The sequence below is a fragment of the Lissotriton vulgaris genome, chromosome 12 (assembly GCF_964263255.1).
Source record: "Lissotriton vulgaris chromosome 12, aLisVul1.2, whole genome shotgun sequence".
In the NCBI taxonomy this organism is placed as follows: domain Eukaryota; kingdom Metazoa; phylum Chordata; class Amphibia; order Caudata; family Salamandridae; genus Lissotriton; species Lissotriton vulgaris.
The window spans coordinates 584,557,200-584,579,024 of NC_141700.1; positions in this window are offsets into that span (position 1 = coordinate 584,557,200).

Genomic DNA, 21,825 nt, shown 5'->3' on the forward strand with positions numbered 1-21,825 from the left:
AACTGTGCTCCAAGAAAACCTGGTGAAGGCACATGAAAATAAAGATTGAGGGCGGGCAGAGAACTCCGTTCTGCCAGCAGAGTGTGCGAAGAATTGCCTACTCCACGCTATGCTGAGAACGCAGAGTTTGGTCAAAATAACTGACTCTGCAGTGGAGCAGAGTTAGCCTGCCCCCCTGCTAAAATAGGCTCCCCTCCTCCAACCACCTTAATAATAAATATATAAAAAATGTATTTAAAAAGAAATAAACCATCTTACCTGTACCTCGGTTTCCCCGGGCTGCCCTCCTACTTTTCACCGTCTCTCTCCTGCACACCCCCTACATCGGACGTACATCTTGAGAGAACTGCACATGCATTCACACATGTGCAGTTCTCACAAGACGTCTTGCGAGAAATGCGCATGCGCGCACATGCATGCGCAGTTCTATCAAGGTGTACGTACGATTTAGGGGACGTGCAGGAGAGAGACAGGGAGGAGGAGGAGGGCAGCCCGGTGATGCCGCAGTACAGGTAAGTATGCTTATTTCTTTTGAAATTCATTTTTAAATATTTTTTATTCCGGCGGAGTAGGCGGGGAGCAGAGCAGAGTTCCGCTGAGATTTTTTCCAACTTGTGGAACTCCGGGTAGTGGCACTACACCAGCCCCGCCCAGGGTTTATAAAGATGACACCGGATTCTGGATAACCTGTGTCCGCAGAGGCAAAAAGAAGAATCCTGCTGTTGCTGCCCATAGATATACGAAAAAGAAAAAACAACATAGAGGCTGGTAAGGTTCCAGACCATGGGGAAAATTTATTTTAGGGCTGCACAGCCCAATTTTCCATCTTACTTCTAACACAGTATGAAATAGGTAAAAATCTGGTGGAAGGAAACACTTTTTTTTAAAAATGAGGATATTGAGATAGCGCCTCATCAACCCACTGAGTCTTGTTCAGGAGGTTGGAAGGAAAAAATAATAAATTATCCTAGATATTTGTGTCAAAGAGTGGGTTTTTGCTGGAAGAAGAATGAAAATAAGAAGACTGGGAAGGAGAGTAAAATTTGAGGGCAGGCCAACTAGAGGATCCCACTATGTCCTTAGACCGGAAAGAAATGAAAATGCTACAGACCAAGACATGGTCGGACCATATTGTTTTTAAAAGAATATTAGCTTATGGGATAGACCCAGAAAAGAACAGGAAGCAGGTGCTGGTATCTACCCCTTATAGAAAACAAATATTTGATCCAGTTTATGTCCACAAAAATGAAGGTCGTTAGGGGAGGGATAAATATGAGGAGTATGTGTCCGAAAGACTGTTCTGCCCAAGTATTTATGATCAAATCAAACAGTATTTTGGAACTTGCCCCTCTAGTATCTCTTCCTTTAATAAACATTCCTTTCCAGAGTGTGGGCCTCAATTACTATCATTCTGTCGTCATGAGTGCATATTGGTGTTGGGTGACTAAGCATCATTAAAACCCGAGGCCAAATCCTTACGAGCTTTTTAAACTTACACCAGAGCACAATCCATGTATGAAATATTTTCCTGGGTGGGTTTTACAAAATACATGTTGACAGATACGAACACCTTTGGTGTCCAGAATGATGACAGCTGTCTGTTGTCAGTTGGGCATAAAACATATAAGGACAACGGCATACCACCTGCAAACAGACTGGTTGGTAGAAAGGTACAGCCAGAGTATTAAACACAATGAATACAGAAAGAGCTTTAAATTTGGGATACAATGTTACCTGCAACTCTGTTTGCTTCCGTATGACACCTTTTGTGTCCAGAATGATGACAGCTGTCTGTTGTCAGTTGGGCATAAAACATATAAGGACAACGGCATACCACCTGCAAACAGACTGGTTGGTAGAAAGGTACAGCCAGCGTATTAAACAAAATGAATACAGAAAGAGCTTTAAATTTGGGATACAATGTTACCTGCAACTCTGTTTGCTTCCGTATGTCATGATCTAAAGCCCACAAGCTTATCATCTTTCGAACTTCAATTTTGACTCAAGCTTCAAATGTCATCAAATATGTCATTATAGAGACGTGAAAACCAAAAAAATGATCTAGAACCAGTTTTGTAACAGTTTGCCTGTGTGAAAAATAAGTTCTTGAGAGCTAAATAATAACTGAGCTGGTGTCAGACTATTTTTCAATGTTTCTTCAACCCCCTTATTGGTCTAAAATACCACCTGCAGTATTTGGAACAAAGACATGTGAAAACCAAAATGATGAGAGATAACTAGTTTTTGGAGTATGCTGCCCAAGTGAAAAATAACTTATCAAGAATTGAATATTAACTGAACTGGTGTCAGTTCATTTATCAATATTTTTTTATCCCTCCTACTTACTGGTCCAAAAATAGTACTTGCACTTAGTGACATTTGGCACAAGTTGATCGGAGCGAAGGCTGATTTTAGCCTTACAGGCCTGTGAAAATAGCAATGCAACATTCCAGTGACACTAGTTCTAGACACCAGTGTTCTAGGGACCATATGTACGAAGCATTTTTGTGGTCGGAAACGGCTGATTGGGCCATTTATGACCGCAAAAATGCATTTTCATATGTACAAAACACAAATTGCAATTCAGTAGCACGTTACCAAATTGCATTTTGTGTTTGCACTTCGTTATGTGGTAGCTGTGTGTTTAGGGCGTCCTTTTCAAATACCAAATCTGAATGGGATGAATAAATGTTTTGCAAAACAATCAGTGGCAGATTTACAAGCCCCTTGCGCCACTTTTACACCGCCGTTACGTCACTTTTGTGATGCAGCGGCGGCGCAAAAGATGCACCATGGTGCGGGGTGTTTACAACGTGATGCATCTCTCAGATGCGTCACGTTGTAAAGCCCTGGCTAGAAGAGGCGTACCATTGAACGGGGGGGCGTTCCGGTGTAGGAACACCTCCCAATAGTGGCTGAATGAAATCTACAAGATTTCACTCAGTCACTTTTGGGCACAGGCTGCATCAAAACCCTGCACCTGCTTGAAGCAGGCGTAAGGATTGATGCAGCATTGTGCTCATAGGGCCCCCATGATCATTGCTGGAGCTGCGTCGCGCTTGCGACGCAACTCCAGCAATGCCCCGCGTGACGCATCTGTGCCGTTTTTGCCCCATGGTGCGCCGCATTGTAAATGCGGCGCATAAAGGGTGGTGGAGCTGTGGCGCACAATTACTGGCGCATCCCTGCCGATATGCAGGGATGCGCCAGTAATTGTAAATCTGCCCCTCAGATTTTACTGACTCCTTGAAGGAGGTGGTAACCCATTTGGAAATGGAAAGGGGTCGCCTGGCCACCCCTTCCCCTTTGAGAATGGATAACAAATATTTTTGAAGAGCAGGCAGTGAAAGGTTAGATTTTTTTCTTGTTAAACTCATCCCGTTTTCCTTTTAGGAAAACGGGCTGTATTTATAAAAAAATATATATAAATATTGCTTTATTAAAAAGCAGTCACAGACATGGTGGTCTGCTGACCTGTGATGGCTGCAATTCCTAATGGGTCGCAAATTACGACCTACCTCATCAATATGCATGAGTAAGGTCCATTTGCAGCCCACTAGAAATTGCTAATGAAACACAAAAGAGTTTCATACATTAGGAATACCGATTTCCAAATTGCGATTCAGAGAGAATTACAATTAGGAAATCGTGATCCCTAATGTTAGTTCATTTATCCATATGTCATCCAATATCTGGCCTGGACACAATTCCACCCAAGTAGTCTCAATACAGTTATCATAATGCTTCTAATCTCTGGAACTCTCTCCAAATATACCTTTACACTATATTATCTTGCACTGCAGGCCCTCCCAAAGATCTAACATCGGTGTAATATTTTTACTGATTTGCATATTGTTTCAAAATTGTCCGGGCAGCAAGAACAAATTAATAAATGGTAACAATCAATTGCCTTAATGCTCCTTTCTAAGTGGTCCCTTAAGGTATGAACAAACTACCGCACGTGCATGCAAAATCGTATTATCATTGAAAACCACAGTGGTAAGAGGCATATTAGTGTCAGAGCCCAGTAATCGGACCACCCCTTAAAATGGTGTATTTGATGGATTGGTTAAAGACCCCCGATGTTTCGTAAATTATTAATCACTTGGATTCATTCTGCCAACCTTGCCGTTCCTCTTGCGCTGTGTGCAAAATTCTCAAAACCTACGGCGGCACCTTCACGTGGATTAAATGACGCATTATCACAATTATTTATGTTCCATGGGGCTACTGAGATAATAAAAAAACAACGTATCTCTGTTTTCCCGAAAGTCTAATTCAGCAAAACAAAAAAAGAATTAAATATTGTTTGCGGGTGGTAGATATGTGTTGAGTGAGTTATTCCTCCCTGCATGTAGGCCTCCACGGGAACGCTAGATCACCACTGAAACGTGCTCTGATTAATCATTGTGACAGACATGAACTCAAAGGCAGATAATGTATGTGGGCATTTTTCAGCTGCACATGAACAAAAGGAGAATTGTGCAAAAAATAACGATTTCAGCACGTGTCTGATTCGTTGTCATTCATTCAGAAATAAAAAGCAGGATGACATTAAAACAGGAGCAAATTTATTTATTTATTTATTTATTTATGCGATTTTCTACAGCGCGAACTTTACCCGAAGGTGTCAGAGCGCTTTACATAAGCACCAGTTGAGAAACATAAGGATTTAGGATTACATGCGTTACAAAAGAAAGATACACACGGAAAAAATTGCAAATGTACAAGATGTAAAGTCACACAAGGAGGCGATACACGTGGATATACTCTAAGATAGTAAAAAGGTCTCCTGCATATACTAGTGATTGGAGTTATCTCTATATACAAATGGAGGGGTAGACATGGATATACTCTAAGAGTCACATAGAAATGGAAGAGAGCACAGCGGTCTACTGCATAGACTAGTGATTAGAGTTATCTCTATATACAAAGGGAGGGGATAGACATGGATATACTCTAAGAGTCACATAGAAATGGAAGAGAGCACAACGGTCTACTGCATATACTAATGATTAGAGTTATCTCTATATACATAGGGAGGGGATACACATGGATATACTCTAAGAGTCACATAGAAATGGAAGAGAGCACACCGGTCTACTGCATATACTAGTGATTAGAGTTATCTCTATATACATAGGGAGGGGATATGACTGGATATACAGTCACAGCACCAAGGGAGGGACAGAGAAGGGCAGGAAAGTGAGACAAACCAGAGAGGGAAGCAGATAGTAACAAGTAAGACAGCGAGGACTGTGTCAGAGGCATCAGGGGGGACAATAGAGAGGTCACTAGGACAGAGGGGGGAGGTCAGAGATCGCTAAAAAGGCGTAGGAGAAAGGTAGAAGAAGAAGTGAGTCATAAAAAGAAAATGGCGGGGAACACAGAGGTCCAGGTCTGAAAGTCCAGGAAGAGTGCGGCCAGAGCCAGCAAGTCCGGGGGGAGAAAGGCAGGACGCAGCAACAGTTGTGTGTTTACCATCATTTGTTTATTATGTCCTTGCTGCAGAGAGAGAAATTCCCTTTAGGTTTGTCCCTGGAAGCGCGTGGTCCGCTGCTCACCTCTGTCCCGATGGTGCTGTACACCCCCAAGAGTCTCCAGATATTCAGGATCGGCTCCGTCGGCCGTTTTCAACACTGGCCGCCATTTTGGAGTCAGGCGATGTGCTTTTGTTCTAGAACAGGATAACTCAGATTCACAAGATTAGAATTTGTGGAAACTAAGAATGGACTTTGCATTTTTTTCAAATATTGCATTCCAGTATTTAATTCATTGGTTATTTATGAGCGTTTCCACGTCGTGTGCTCGGTTAAATTGGAAAAAAGGAAAACATTTGTTAAGCCAATAGGGCTCGGCTTGTGAGGACCGAGCATTGGCCAATACTTTTTGCTACAGACTTGCAAACGACGATGACAAGTCACATGCACACACACCGACAACCATCTTGAAATGGGTTTTCTATTGAAAAACATTTTTTTTCTACTGAAGAAAAGCCATTTTAAGATAAGAGCCGTATGCCCGCAAACGTCGTGATGCTTGAGCACACCTGTGCTGAGGCATATATTCATACATATGTTGTGATGCCTGACGGTCATCTTTAATTTACTTTTCTAACTTGTCGAATGACCATCTTAGAATGGTAAATTACATTTTTTTCTTAAAAAGAAAACAAGTGCGCAATATGCACAAAAAAGGAAAATGAGTTGCCAGGCAGCAATATACAGCTGCTGTGCTCGCGTAAAAGATATTAAAAAACAATTTTACACTGAGAGTGGGAACGGAAGTGGGAGGGGAAGCAGGGATAGGAGCATCATTGCATTAGGGTGAAAAGAGAGCAATGAGGAGCATCTTTAGGCTAGGTAGAGAGAAAGGAAACACAACCACTGCCCGAGATGACTCCATGCAAAATAAAACAGTTTGTTAAAACAGTGCACCACAGCCACCATTTTGTGATCACAAGCAAGTGAGGCCAGCCCCCTGCCTCCCCCCCAGCAACAGGGATATTCTACATCAGAGGGTGCTTCTGTGAGCTGTTTAAACTGTATTTACTGGGGCATGTGCACTTTGTTTTTTGGCCAGCAAGGGGAGTAAAGCTCTATTCAAACAGTATGGTTAGATTTCAAGTTAGTGAAGCCTTTACCTGCAGAAGTCCAAAGTGTGGATTGAGCCTGTCTGTCTCCTAGGAGATTCTGAACAGGAGAAGCAGCTGCCCAGCCCCCACCCCAAGGCCAGCAGACCATTGGCTATTCAGCTACCAGGCAAGTCTGAGCCCTCCTCTCACACCTGCCCAGGCCCCTTAAGGCCTTGCTGGGTGCACCCCAAATCATTCTCCTCCATCTTCTGAATTGCAGCCTACCTGTGCCCCAGATTGCAGTGAGCAGAGTCCAGGAAGTGGTAAGGAGACAGACTAGCGCTGTCTCTTCCCAAAACAAAAGTTGTTTAAAAAATGATTTTCCCTTTCTGTGATTACTGTCTTTGCATGTGGTTGTTACAGTTTAAAATTGCAGTTTTGACCTGCCTGTGATTGCATATTTTATCACCTGTTTTGGGTTTTAAACTTGTGTTTTTTCCCTGCCCATGATTGCTTGCATTTAACGTGTTGAATTGTGGGATTTGCAGTCCAACCTCTGTAGTTTGTCCCTCTCATTCCTTGGTGACAAATTTGTTTTCCCTCCAAATTTCTCCTTTGGTCTGTGCTAAGACCTGTTTGTTAAAACAGTGCACCCCCAGCCACCATTTTGTGTTCACAAGCCAGTGAGGCAGCCCCCCTGCCTCCCCCCTCCCAGCAACAGGGATCTTTTACATCAGAGTGTGCTTCTGTGAGCTGTTTAAACTGTATTTACTGGGGCCTGTGCACTTCGTGTTTTGGCCAGCAGGGGGAGTAAAGCTCTATTCAAACAGTATGGTTAGATTTCGAGTTAGTGAAGCCTTTACCTGCAGAAGTCCAAAGTGTGGATTGAGCCTGTCTGTTTCCTTGGAGATTCTGAACAGGAGAAGCAGCTTCCAACTCCCTGGCCAGCAAACCTTGTCTGAGGTCGCTGGGACCTTATATGGTCTACTAGTGGTTGGCACATTTGTACACTGATTGGTGGTTGATTCTGGTGTTTCTATTGGGTTAGGGTTAATGTCCTCCTTGGTTGGGTATTTGAGGGTTCTTATTGGTTTCTGGGTCTGTGAATAAATCATTGTAGGGTTGAGACTAGGGCTAGGGTTTAGATTTCGAATGGAAGTATGGACTAGGGATTCCTATGTTATTGGTTGTTGGAAGTAGGGTGGGACTAGGGCTAGGGTTAGACTTTTAATTGGAAGTAGCTATTTAGGGCTTCTGGTGTGATTGGTTGTTGGACTAGTTGTGGGACTAAGAGTAGGGTTAGGCTTTCTATTGGAAGTAGGGACTAGGGCTACCTGTACCATTGGCTGCTTGGACTTGGGTTGGGACTACTGGTAGGGCTAAGACCTTTCTTGGATGTAGAGATCAGGGTTTTTGAACTGATTGGGTGTTTGGAATAGGGCTAAGATTGGCTGTAAGGTCCTGGTCTTGGTCCTGGAGCAGAACCAAACCTCCTGCGGTTCAGGAAATCGCTTAAAACCTTACTCTTCCCCTGAGCCAGTTTCACTCATGACCATCCCCCCCTGTGAGTAAGAGGTTCAGCGCTGGGATAGCCTAGGGGTGACTACGCGCTCTAGAAAAACCATAAATAAATAATAAATAAATAATTCTATTGGTTCTAGATTTTAGGGCTAGTGTTGTGATTGGATAGTGTTACGGCTAGGGTTCCCAGTGGCTGAAATGGTCACCTGATTACTAGGGCTATAAAAGGCCAGGGTTAGAGCGTCTCAGCCCGGGCGTCGAGGCTAAGGGCAGAGAGGACAAGGGTAGTTGCCTGTTTGAGCCTGTTAATGGTGGAGAGGACAAGGGTAGTTGCCTGTTTGAGCCTGTTAAGGACGGAGAGGACAAGGGTAGTTGCCTGTTTGAGCCTGTTCAAGACTGGTTGGGACTAGGACCAGAAATGCTGCCCTTTTTCTCATTTAGCAATACCCAGCCCACACCATCCACTTCCACAAACAGAGCATTGGGCATCCATGTACCTTCCATGTAATTGGATCTGCGTGTCTGTTACTTTTCTCCTGAAAAAGCATATCCAATGCACTACCCTATTTCTCATCCTGTGCCTCTATCAATACATTTAATCTAAATATACTTACTCCCTTTATGTATCTATATACTTTCAATGTACTTATGGATCTCTATATTTATCACTTTCTTCTAATTTACCATTTCGAATGCACTAGCCTTTTTCTCAGCTTATACTTCGCTCAATATATCTTTTATCCCAACCTACTGACTCATCTCAAACTTCTTTCTACTACTCCTTCCAATGCACTACCCTATCTCTCATTCTATACATCTATCAAAATATCCTCTGCATCCACTCTCTCATTTTTCTCAAACCCCATACCACTACTATGATCGCCAAAATAACCCTTTCTAGACTTTCTCCTGCTCTACCCCTCCTTGCATCATCTGACACCTCTTTTTACTACACCGATCCCCTAAAAAATCTTTCTAAACTCTCCCCTCTGACTCCTCCACTCCAAAACTCCTTTTTACTCATCCAAAAGCCTTTTCCTACTGCTAAGACCTACAAAAAAAATAATCCTTCACTCTTTTACCCCTCCACTTTCCTTTTCAATCAAAATTAACAGACTAACATGTTAACTTCTCAAATTCCATTTCAACTATACTAATATACTGCCCAAATAACTGAATAACATATCTACTACTCAAATTACTTCATATTTATACTATACTAATTTTCAACGCTAATCCTTTATGGGTTCCGGAGTGGCGTGCTACTCGCCAGAAAAGCGCTTCAACACCCATCAGGGGTAACACGTGCTAGATGAATGCAAATCTTTCTTCCCCGTTTATCCCTACGCTATCCTTCTCACTCCAAGTAACAGACTAATATCCACCACTGAAATTACCTCATATTTCACCATATTAATTCACCACTAATCCTTTAAACCTTTGTCCTCCTCTATCCTTCTGCTATCATTCCAAATCCAAATAACTGACTAACCTATCCACTACTTAAATTGTACTTGCATGTTTCACTATACTAATTCAACACTAATTCAACACTAATCCTCTATGGGTCCCGGAGTAGCGTGCTACCTGCCAAAAAGCGCTTTGACGCCTCATCAGGGGTAGTAAGCGCTATATAAATGCAATTACAATACAATACAACACATCTGGTCTTCTCTTTCAATGGTGACCCACAAGATATTAGCTTTGCCACTAGTTGTTGCGAATGGTGATTCATATTAGCATAAAGAAAAATATATACTTATAATTTTTTTAAAGACCATGGCAACTAAACGTGGACGCTTATGGCGAATGCACACATACACATCATGGATGCATGGAGCCAAGATCCAGATCATTAGGAGCAGAAGCATCCCAGGAGGGTTCATAGAATGCGCTCAGAAGCAGTGACTAGCACAAAGGACAACATTACAAGTGGGCCATTATTGGGCTCAACAGGGGGTCAATGTCCGGTGACTGAACCAGTTGCATTCTTATGCATGTGCCAAGGGAACACTCGAAAGTGCACAGAAGAGAGCGGAATATGGGCTGCACGACCCAAAACACAAGAACCAGTGTTCATTATCTTCTAAAGAAAGGGTGCGCCAAAACATTGTACCAGGCGTACATGACTCAGGAGCTAATGTGGAAGTGCCAGTTCAATTTGGCCTCTTGATGGGACATCCACTGTGAAGAAGAAAGAGTGAAATCAAATCCCCAACAATCAGGACCATTGGAAGACCTTCATAAATGCTTCCAGACATGGAGTGTATGAATGATGGAATTACTCTGAAGACTGTCTGGAAGGTAGTAAACAAGCCAGAGACTATTTTCTTAAAAGTGTGCGGCACTCCCGCAGCACTAGATATGTTAAAAATGCGGTGCACACTGTCCCTAAAATCTAGCTGGGAATTAGTGCAGAGTAGCACCTGTATCTCAGAAGAAGACCTTGCAGCTTGAAGATCAAACGTCTTCTCATAGCAGATGTTAAGGCCAAAACCTTCTGGAACAATAAGGTTTCAATCTGCCCAATGCTTCAAAGTGCACATTCGAAAGCTTTCTTGAAGGCTAAAACATGGCCTCCCCAATTGTCCAGGCAGGTGGAAACAGTGCTTGTGTGTAACAGGTCACAACTGCAGAAACCATTACCAGATAAGCCATGCCTGGTTTCATGCCTCATTAGTTCTGATCGTTCAACAACAAATAACTCCAGTTTGAGAGCAATTTGATAGCTGGACATATCACAGCAGATTGAGAACCTTTAAGACTGTAGGACAAAGTTGCAGTGGATGCATTACATACACCTGTAAAGAAACCTCCCTACACACCAAGGAATGCCCTAAAGTATTCTCATGTTCAGTTCTGCTAAGAAAGACTTCAGTCTCGCAATTCTTACAATTATATCTAAAAGGAAAGATCCATGACTCGTGAACCTATCCTTCTCCTAGTGCTTCGTATCTGCCTACTTGATGGAATTGTAAACAGTATTGGAAGTAAAATGTCAAAATTGGCAAAGAAATAAACTTGTGGATTATCCAATCCACAGAGGGTATTTCTGCAACAGTGAATGGTAACTTCCCCAACTTCTCTATGTGCAACATAGTATATGTTGCCTTCTTACTTGCAATGATGGTTTGCTGTTTACTTAGATTGTAAGGTGAAAACAAGCTTGTGGCATTAAGGTACCGAAACCTGGATTGCTCAAACCTCAGGACTGGACTTACTGCCCACTACCCCTCCCAAATTTGTCCTTTACCTTATAGATAGACCTCTAAAATGAGGAGGAGGCATTGTCCTTGTCATCAGAAATACGCTGTCAGCAGTCATTAAACAAGCACTTACAGATGATGATGAAGTATTTACTTTTTGCACAATTTTAGCAACCCCCTTGAAATAGGACTAATAAAGAACAAGTCCCACTCAGTAGGACATATACTGCATGACCTGTTCACAAATAATACCATTGTGATTATGAAAGACCCCATTCCTTTAACATGGTCAGACCACCCTGCACTCCTGTTCGATATAAAGCCTAAAATCCCATTTAACTCTAATAAATTACTTACTCATTAGATCACTATATTTGACTGGAATAAAATAAACATTGAGTTTATCCATGACACCCTTCTGGATACTTTGCCTTGCATCACTAATACGCCAGAAGTAGAACCCTCAAATTATCCTAATTGGCTACAATCTGCCTGTAACGGGGGAGGTAGAGAGAGGCTGGAGACTTTGTCTTGGTAAGGCAGGTTTTATTTTTACATATAGCTTTTTGTGGCGAAAAGTCAGTCTTTCCCGGGCAAACTCAGAGGGATCCGTGGTGAGGCTTTCTTTGTGGTGTCTCTTCTCTTTTCGCGGTCGCCCTCCTGGCAGCTCCTTGGGACCCTCTCTCGACGTGGCCGTATAGAACAAAACATAAACAGAAGGACCGTTACTCTCACGTCCTCATACTGTGTAAATCCCAAGGGGAACCAGGGAAGTGAGGGACACCGCTGACTGGTGCTGTATACTGCAGGCAATAGTGGAGGTTTCGTGGTGGGGAAAGAGTGCGGGGAAAGGAGGTAGACAAGGGGAAAGGGGTTGCGGTATAGTTACAATATGTACACCTATGAATAACCGGCTGCACTGAGACTACAGTGCCTCCGGATCTATGGCGGAACTGAGCTCCTTCTTCCCGCCCACCTCGAAAGCTTCTACCGTACCTGTGATAGCCACACTCCTCCCTCTGGAGTGTGGCATGGCGAAGCCTGAATCCATTGGCCTCCTGGCTCATCTTCTTCTCCTCCCGGCTTGCGCCGTTCTTCGTTTTCGTCTTCTTCCACACTCCTCGCTCCGTCTTCTCCGGTGTCGTCACACGCCGACTGGTGTTCTTCCTGGTCTTTACTGGCTGCTGTGAGATCCGCGTCGCGCAGGGGTGGATCTTCGTTTGTGGTACACGCCCACTTAAAGGCACCGCTTTGACTTCTCTCCCTTTGCGGTAGTGGCTGCCACGATTCCTGGTAGTCCTGAGGGGAAGGAGGGGAGGAATCGGTGGGCCACCATTCGTCTTGTGTGTCCACTCTCTCGTGACGGTGTACCGCGTTACACTGCCCTAACCCTCACAGTTCCTATTAAAACCACTACTTCTAGAAGAAATAAGCCTTCTGCCCACTGGATCACAGAGAACCTCGGACTTTTAAAATAGGCCTGCAGAAGTCTGTGGAGGAAGGGATATGATTAAGCAGAAAAAGAAAAATATTAATTGTGTTTGAACAAATATAAAGCCACTCTGATTACAGAAAAAAATACTTACTACACACAAAGGATTCTGACATCGGAGAATTCTGCTAAATACATTTTCAAAGTGGTTACTAACTGAACCTTACCTCCTAACACTATTTCAAATTACAACCAACTACTGCTAGAACCCTTTCTAAATCAGCCATGTCAATTTTGTGCAGTCTCTCACAGCCCACTGTTGGAAAACTTTACACACTTCATTGTGCAATGCATACAAAAAGCAGAATTGATGTGGTTTTTGAGGACTTATTAAAAAGTGCTATAGTCCCATGTCATCAGAAAGAAGGGACAAGTGCCGTTTCACATGGGAAAATGCTGAGGTTTTTAGGCAATCAAGGCACTGCTTGTATGGTGTTACCACCCCAAGTGGTGTGTCTGAGAGTAATATGGATCAGGCCTGTAATCCAGGACACGTGCATGGCATCCATTAGTATTTAACAGCCACATTAACCATCCACTCTGGTTGGTCCCTGACTAATTGTATGAGCCATTGCGAAGCGTGGTGTCTAATGTTTCCTCTGTGAAATTTGTGAACCGTTGCCAATTCACAAAACGTGCAAATGTGGGAATGTCAGGTGTATTTTAATCTTTAATCTTAGTCAGTCCAACTCATGATGTCTGATGCACAGTTTTGTTCAGGAAAATCTGTGTATCTTGCATGCTCTGAATAATTCCTCCTTCTCCTGAGACTGACAATCTTTAGTTCCACAAATTGATTTAAGAACAACTGTGTCCCTCCAAAAGTCAAACCACTGCGTGGACAACTGGAACAGAAAAGATTCAGAATATAACCGCTTTGTATCAGTGAGCATATTTATCTTTGCTGATGATGGTGAGAACCTATATTAATAAGACACTGGGTTAGCTGTATTGTAACACAGAAATATGCACATTTCTATGCAAACATATGTGAGCTACCGTGTGGCGGTGTAGGGCAGTGTTCTCATTGTATGTAATTAAATACTGCATGTGGAGTGTTTGCTTTATGCAAGAAGTGGTGACTATAATATTGAAGACAAAACATTTCATCATAATTAGTCGAACCATCATACATATCAACGGAGTTAAAAATAGTGGAATACTCTAGATCTTCTAGCATTTCATGCACTATATCAATGTCCTAATCATCGGAAACAATAAAAGGCATGATAATGTCATGAAATGAAATGCGGAATACATATAGTATTTGCAAAAGTTCAGTTGGACCGATTATATCATACATTACCCTACCCTAATCAATTCCATCAGGAACCTGAACAGCAGTAATGTTCACCAGGAAAAGGTCTCTTAGCTCTTTGTGTGATGAAGAATGGAAAAAGTCTGTCACAAAAGCAATCCAAAGGACGAGGAATAGTAACAAACCTGTATTCCACAGGTACATCCATGGAGGAACAAAGTACATCTTCTTCAGCCAAAAACGACATCATAGGGGTAGGAGCAGAGGAGGGTCAGTTGATTCTGAGGAAAAGTCATAAAAGTTGACAAAGTAACTAGAGCCGGTGTGATAATTTTGTGGTGTTTTAGCATAGCCACTGTCCATGTTGAATTTACTAACAGAAATCTGTGTTTCTCTACAAGTTGTTTGGAGTAGTAGTTGTTGATTTAGCAGGTAGAAGAGATACTTCATTATTTCCTATCCCCAGCCAGGGAGTAGAAGGTTCATCACTGATCAAAGCTTCTAATGGGATTTCCATTATTGTAGCGGGGAAATTCAGGCAACTACACAGGATCCCCAGTGGCCTACTGTGTAGAACCAGCCACATGGAGCTGTTTGATGAAATCGATTGACACAAATATCTTGTTTTTGCAACCAGCAAGGGGCAGTAAAAGTACAGTACTGGTACCTTCAACAGCCATGACAGGTACAGGTACTCTGTAAGATGGCAAACATTATTTCATGTCCACTATTTATTCCAGTGCCTGGTGCTTCCTGCGCTTCGCAGTGGCAGTGTGTTTTACTTGGATATTGCTCTGTGCATCATGGAAGCTATTCAGCTTCTGCAAAACAATCAAACATTCATTGATGTCAAAGGTATGCCTGGGCGGAGCTTGTGGAGTTTCACTCTGTGGAATTCCTCTGAGACGCTGACAAACTCCGTTGAATTCCACAGAGTTCCGTGAGTGAGCTGAGTATTGTTTGGCCACCCCTAAGTAAAACCAACATTGAAATAAGTGCATGCTATTACAGCAAATGTCTGTACAAATCCGTTGAAACAACAAGGCAAAGCCCAGATGCAACTGCTGGTTTATGATTAAGATCTCTCGGTTTTCTGTTTTTACTGATTTTTACAGATAATTACAGACAGAAAACAAAGTGTTTCCTGTCTGTATTTATTTTTAAAAGTAGAAAAATATAGAAAAGTGTGCTTCTTGTGGGTGACTCTTCATGCTGTTTTTGTGAATTCTAGGACAACAGCTGAGCAAATAGGCAGCATGGAAAGTTAAAAAAAGGTTGAGATTTCCCTAAATGCAGGTGTATGGTAACATATATTTGTATTATAATGCTCATATTTACCTTCAAGTGTAGTGTTCTGCTACAGTTGGCTGCTTAATTTGCTAAAACACGACAGGCAGCAAAGTATGAGTGCATGTTTGTCAGTTAAATAAATGCAGAAATAAACCATTTTGTACCTCCATATATTCGCAAAACACAAAATAAATATAGATTGTGACCGGGAAGGTCCGCAGACAGGGTCACAAGAACGCAGCACAAATTGGTGGACTGCTTTACCCCCATCACCCTCTTTTTTTGGTCCCCAACAGGATGATTGGACCTGGGAGGCAGCCCGGACTTAAGTCGAAGAAAAGGAGCTTTCTACCTTTAACTGGGCCTTCTACTGCGACAAAGCTACACCCCCTCTGAACGTCATCGGGAGGCCATTGGTTAAAAGTAAGGAAGAACACAGCGAGGTCTGCAACGTCAATGACGTGAAGGAGGAGTACGAAAAAGCAGCGGCGGTATCCAGTACAAGCGATAAGTGTCCCGGAGTCAGCGAGGAGTATCAGAGAGATGAAGACTCGTGTACAACGGAGCAAGTGCCAGGAGGCCAATGTTCCCGCTCATCCCCAAGCCACGTTCCTGGAGGAGCGTGGCTTCTACAGTTACGGGACCGATTCTCGGGCTGGGTTGGGAGGAGGGGACACCCGTAAACTCCAGTCAGAGCTTTACTTACTTTATAATTGCACATGCGTGCCCCCTCCCCTAATCCCCACACTTTTCCCTTTCTCACCGTCAACACCAGTAATCACTGTCATTCACACATTGTTGTGCACTGCCTCATGAGTGTAAACGGTGCTTCCTCACACCCGGCCCTGGTATTTGTTATTACCCGGAAGAGAACCCCATTGGCGGCATCTCTTCTCTCTTGCTCTCTTAGGCTATCCTGCACTGACGTGACTGCCGAGAAGTGACACGGAGAGAAGACCCGGTTGCCTGAACCCCTGGAAATCCTACCACCACCACGGATCCCACCAAGTTTGCAGCTGAAAGACTGACTAGTCGCAACAAACGTGTGCTCAAGAAAATAAAACCTTACTTACCTCGACCTGATCTACGCTCAGGTCATTCCACCGCGCCACATAGATAAATACCAATAAGGTGTACAAAAAATGTAAATGGATAAATACAGACAGAAATATTAAAGAAAAAGAATACCATAAAACTGGGAGCTCTACTTATGAGGAACTCTCCGGTAATAATAGAGCCTGTCAGCTTTGAAGTGAAAGTGTGATTCAGAAAATTAGTCAAGGTGGCAATTAGACAGTGTTTTTTCGAAGGCGCTGCTTTAAATTTTGGGACAGTGGGAGGTGGTTGCACATGTTTGTGCCTGAGGAGCACTCGCTAATGAAGGTGTTAATAAACTGTGAACACTGAGGTGGAGTGCAAGAGGTAAAGTGTGAAGTTTTATTCGCCTGGCCGAAGCACGGAGCCAGCAGAGGTTCATAAAGGGGGGAACCTCTGTCCTGGCTATCAGTAGCAGGAGTGATGAAATTAAAGGTAATGATATCTCCCCCGTACTTTGCCCCAGCCCCAGGACTCAGTTGACAGTATCCTCCAACAGAAATACAAAAAAAGTCTAAAAGCAATTAGCTACAGATGGCTCCCCAGCACTGTACTGCCAAAAAAGAGACCGAACAAGAACACATTCTTTTGGGGAAAAATTGTAGGGCTCCCCAAAAAAGGGGTTGGTTCAAGCTGGGAGACAACAGATTTGGGACACTAATGAGCTAATTGTATGTGTGAGTAAGTAGAGATAAAGAGTGGACAGGGAGAGGCAAGTGCCTAGAAGCAAATACCAGAGAGAGTCTGGGACTCTCAGCTACCTGAGCTAGGGCGATGTAGGTCAGCTCTCATGCTCACACTGCTTCTCTTGGTCTGCAGGGCAGAGACTTTGCCACCCTAAACTTGAATCTGCTCATAAAAGTACCTGGAAATAGTTGACATTATTGAACAGTCTGACGCATTTTCATCTAAACATTTTCTTTTAAACATCACCCTTTGGATGCTCAGAAATGTATCTATATAGCAGCAGCTAACTAAGAGGTGTACAGTCTGATTTACATTTAGGCCTTGATAACAGCCTGCAAGCTAAACATGATGGATAATTGCTTACCAAGTAAAGAAAATCATTCTAAACACTAGCATTCCAGAACCCCAGTAAGCTTTACTGTGCCATTGTTTATCTGTAAATGCATACACCATAGCATCCAAACCACACAGCTTAGTTCCATTTTGCATCCCTGCTTTGTCCACATTTATGTTTCAAAAATTGAAAATACATAGCACTTGTTTGATAGAAGCATATTAGGGCCTGCGTTATCAGTCCATACAGCAAAGTGAAGCATAATACTATATATTTACCAACCTTCAGGTGTATATTCATTCCATGGCATCCATGCAAAATATATAGGGTTGGGGGATCCTGGAACACCGCAATGAAGTTCCAGAGCCACAGAGACACCACCTCCCAGCCAACAGCAGCATAAACTAGGGCGAGAAAGTGAGAAAGGGCACTGACATCTTCGCAAGACAACCAGTATGAGGGGCTAGGTCTCATCTGTATTGCGATCATATTAGGATCATGCATTACTTGATCAGGTCCTTTTAAAAATATATTTTATATAGGCACCAGTAAAATCCACCACATCGTTGAGAGCGTAGTTTTTGCTGAACTCTGCACTCCATGCAGAGAGTGGAGTGTCAAAACTCTGCAACTCTGCCGGCAGAACGGAGTTTACTGCTCACTCCTAGTCAAAGGGTGTTTCTGTCACCACTCTGCTGACACTGTTGAGGTCAGGTACATTATATTAACCCCAAACTGGATCACATTAGGAATCTGACCACCCAGGACTTTTCTAAGCTGATTGGTGAGGGCTCTCTGGTTCCCATATAGGTAATGGACCCAAATACAACCTGGGCCTAATACTCTCTGGTATAAGCCAACTACCTGGATCACAGATGATTCCAATGAGGCAACAACACTACTTCCGAATACTCCAAACACTTGTCCTCGGTGTACAGGAGAAGATACTGCTCCGGTGGCAAATCCCAGAGGGAAGAAGGTGGGGATGGAGAGAATGTGTAGAGTCCAAGATGCTGTGGCTTGTCTAGTCTAAAGCAACACTGCAGCAGGCATTCACACTAGTCTGGTCAATGGTACCGGCAGATATAGTACATATAAACCATCAAATAATAAGGCTTTAGTCTAGTATTAACTCTATCTCCTAAGTTAACACCTCACAAAAGCTTTTCAAATCTCAACCAATCTTTAGTTTTGTTGTTGTTTTGTTTTCATTTAGATTGTCCGTAGAGGCTCCTTTTTCAAAATTTTCAAAACTGTAGTGAGTATGATTTCAGCATCAAACCCACCAGCAAAATTGGATCGGGTTAGCTTCACCCAAGTCCTCTTTGGCGAAGCCCTGCTAACAGTATGTACTGGTTGAACAAAAACACTGGTTACCTTTTTTTGCAGCACAATGATGTGATTGAGCTCAGCAGGTAGTAAAATCAAGTCTGTTAACGTGCCTCTCCTTTTCTTCTTGTTCTTTTCTCCATCCAGGTGGGAGACTAACACAGGATGTTCTTTGCTGTGAGGTCGAAGCACGAGCTTCAAGAGAGTTGGCAAAACAGAGCCCTGGAAGTCGGGAAACAGGTAAGTGGCAGGCGAAGAGGCTAAGTAAAGGGGACGAATGTGGACGGTCTTTAAATAAAACTGCTTTAGAACATTCATAAATGTCACATTCTAATTATTTGTAAAAAGGAAGAGGTGCAGATAATTAACTTAATGAGGCTGCCTTCTAGAAGGTCCTTTAGAATGTTCACAAAGGTCGCATTCTAATTGTTTATAGCAAGGAATAGGTGCAGAGGATTAATTTGATGAGTGCTGTCTTCCGGAAGGTTCTAAGAAGTGCATTGCAAGGCTTTTGCTTTCACTTGAAAGTTCTTATCCCAGAAACAGGGCATTAAAGTGGACATTCTTCGATTCTTTAATGTTGAATTTGTAGCTTAAGTGAGTAAATCCAAGGACTATGTGATCTACTCTTCTCAAGTGTGTAGAAATGTCATCAACACCTTCAAATGTATATATAATCAACATAGGACAATGCCTGATCATCAAAACTCTTGTAAACGTTCGGTAACCTGGGCTGAAAACAACTCAGGGCTGTTCTTATATCTCTGGAGCAAATGACAGAACTGTTTTTTAGAGCTGAGAGTGCTAACTGTGGTCACATACCTGCTTTCAGGCACTATATTATGCAAGGAAAATCCATTCAAGATAGCTAATGTTGTTTTGTATTTCTTAGAAACTATATTGTTCATTAGGGTTGTGTTGTGTGTGTTTTGTGATGTGAATGTACTTTTAGGTATGTTCAGGGTTCTTTAATCTAATGCTGGATAATATGAGTGTTCTGGTTTCATTTCTGGAAACAAAAGATTATTAATAGGAGAGGTGCAACGTTCTTTAACACATTGGTACTCAAATTGTGTGAGTATCTCTACTTTGTATTGTGCCTCAGTGTTGATGGGGTATTGTCTTTGAGGGTGTTAGATAATAAGGGAATGCCTTATCCCACCCATATGGTTATGGTATAACACAGGAGCTAGCTCTAACGCCCACTTTTTAGCGTATGAATATTTTACTGATTCTGGAACAAGGTCAGAAAAAGTAGGCAAAATTACTGTTTGCCCCTCTGAGCAACCCATCACAAATTCAGGTGGCAAACCCTTTCAGGCAAGAAAATATCATAGCTGAATGGCAATTTCTCCCAAAACAGTACATTACTGTATCACGGTATGTCTTTCTCCAAATTGAAATTGCATCTCTTCTAGGGGTGGGTGGTAAACTCTACTCCGCTGGTGGAGTTGATGAGTATTGCCACTCAGCACCACACTTGGATTGTGGAGTTCAGCAAAAACTCCACCAGTGGAGCGGAGTCCTAGTCTTATCCATCCCACTGTGGCGGACATTCTTGTGGCACCAATAGGAATTATTGGCCCTCAACGACCCTCAGCAGCCAAGGGGACTTCATCCCCCAAGCATCAGTGCACCAGGAGACCCGTTTGCAGAGTGGCTGAGAAAGGGGGCAGGGGCTCTGATGACATCTCAGCAATTTTGCTGTGGGGTAATTACTTAAGGCAACAATAGGGGTTCTTGGCTCTCAACAACCCTCAGAAGCAAAGGGAACGTCATCCCCCACCAGTAGTGCACAAGGAGGCCCCTTTTCAGATGGGTTGAGAAAGGGGCAGAGGCCTCAGAGGAGGTCTGAGCAATCCCATTGAGGGGGACTTACTTGTGGCAACAAAAGAGGTTCTTGGCAACAAAGACCCTCAGCAGCCAAGGGAACTTCATCCCCCAACCAGTAGTGCACCAGGAGGCTCCTTTGTAGAGTGGTTGAAAAAAAGGGTGGGCCTCCAACGACATCTCTGTAATCCCTCTGTAGGGGACTTAATGTGGCAACAATAGGGGTTCTTGGTCCCCAGTGACATTCTGCAGCCAAGGGGACATCATCTCCAACCAGTAGTGCATTTGGAGGCCCCTATGCAGAGTTGTGGAGAAAGGGGGCGGAGCCTCCAATTACATCTCAGCAATCCCGCTGTGGGGGACTTAATTACAGCAACAATAGGGGTTCTTTGCCCTCAACAACATATAGTAGCCAAGGTGACTTCATACCCCAACCAGCATTGCACCAGGATGTTCCTTTGCAGATTGGTTGACAAAGGGGGCAGTGTGGGGGACCTACTTGTGGTAACAATAGGGGTTCTTGACCCCCAATGACCATCAGCAGAGAAGGGGACTTCATCCCCCCCGGCCAGTAAAGTGGCAGGAGGCCACTTAGCAGAGTGGTTGAGAAAGGGGGCGGGACCTCCTCTGTCATCTCAGCAATCCCGCTGTGGGGGATCTACTTGAGGTACCAATAGGGGTTCATGACCCACAGCAGGGAAGGGGACTTCATCCCCCAATCAGTAGTGCATCAGTAGGCCCCTTTGCAGAGTGGTTGAGAAAGGAGATGTGGCCTCTGACAATTTCTCAGCAAGCCCACTATCGGGGACTTATTTGTAGCAACAATAGGGGTTCTTGGCCCCCAACTACCATCAGCAGCCAAGGGGACTTCATCCCCACTACTAACAACAAGTGACGAAGTAGCATACTCCCCCGCCACTAAGGGATAAGAGAGGTATTACAAGGAAGTAGATACACCCTGCCAAGTTAACTACAGTACACGTAAAGCATCGAAAACCATCAAGCTCAAAATTAGACTTATGTGGCATACCCCGCTCTAACGCGGGAAAGGAGTAGGTCAGGGAAGGGTGGAATTTGCATAGTCGCGCTACGCAAAGCTCCAAGAAACGGTCAAAAATCTCTGAAGCACTCAAAATCTCTGGGAACACACGGAATTGCTTAGTACGTCCATTCGCAATGCTTTCTTCCTGTTCGCGAATGCTGTTCATG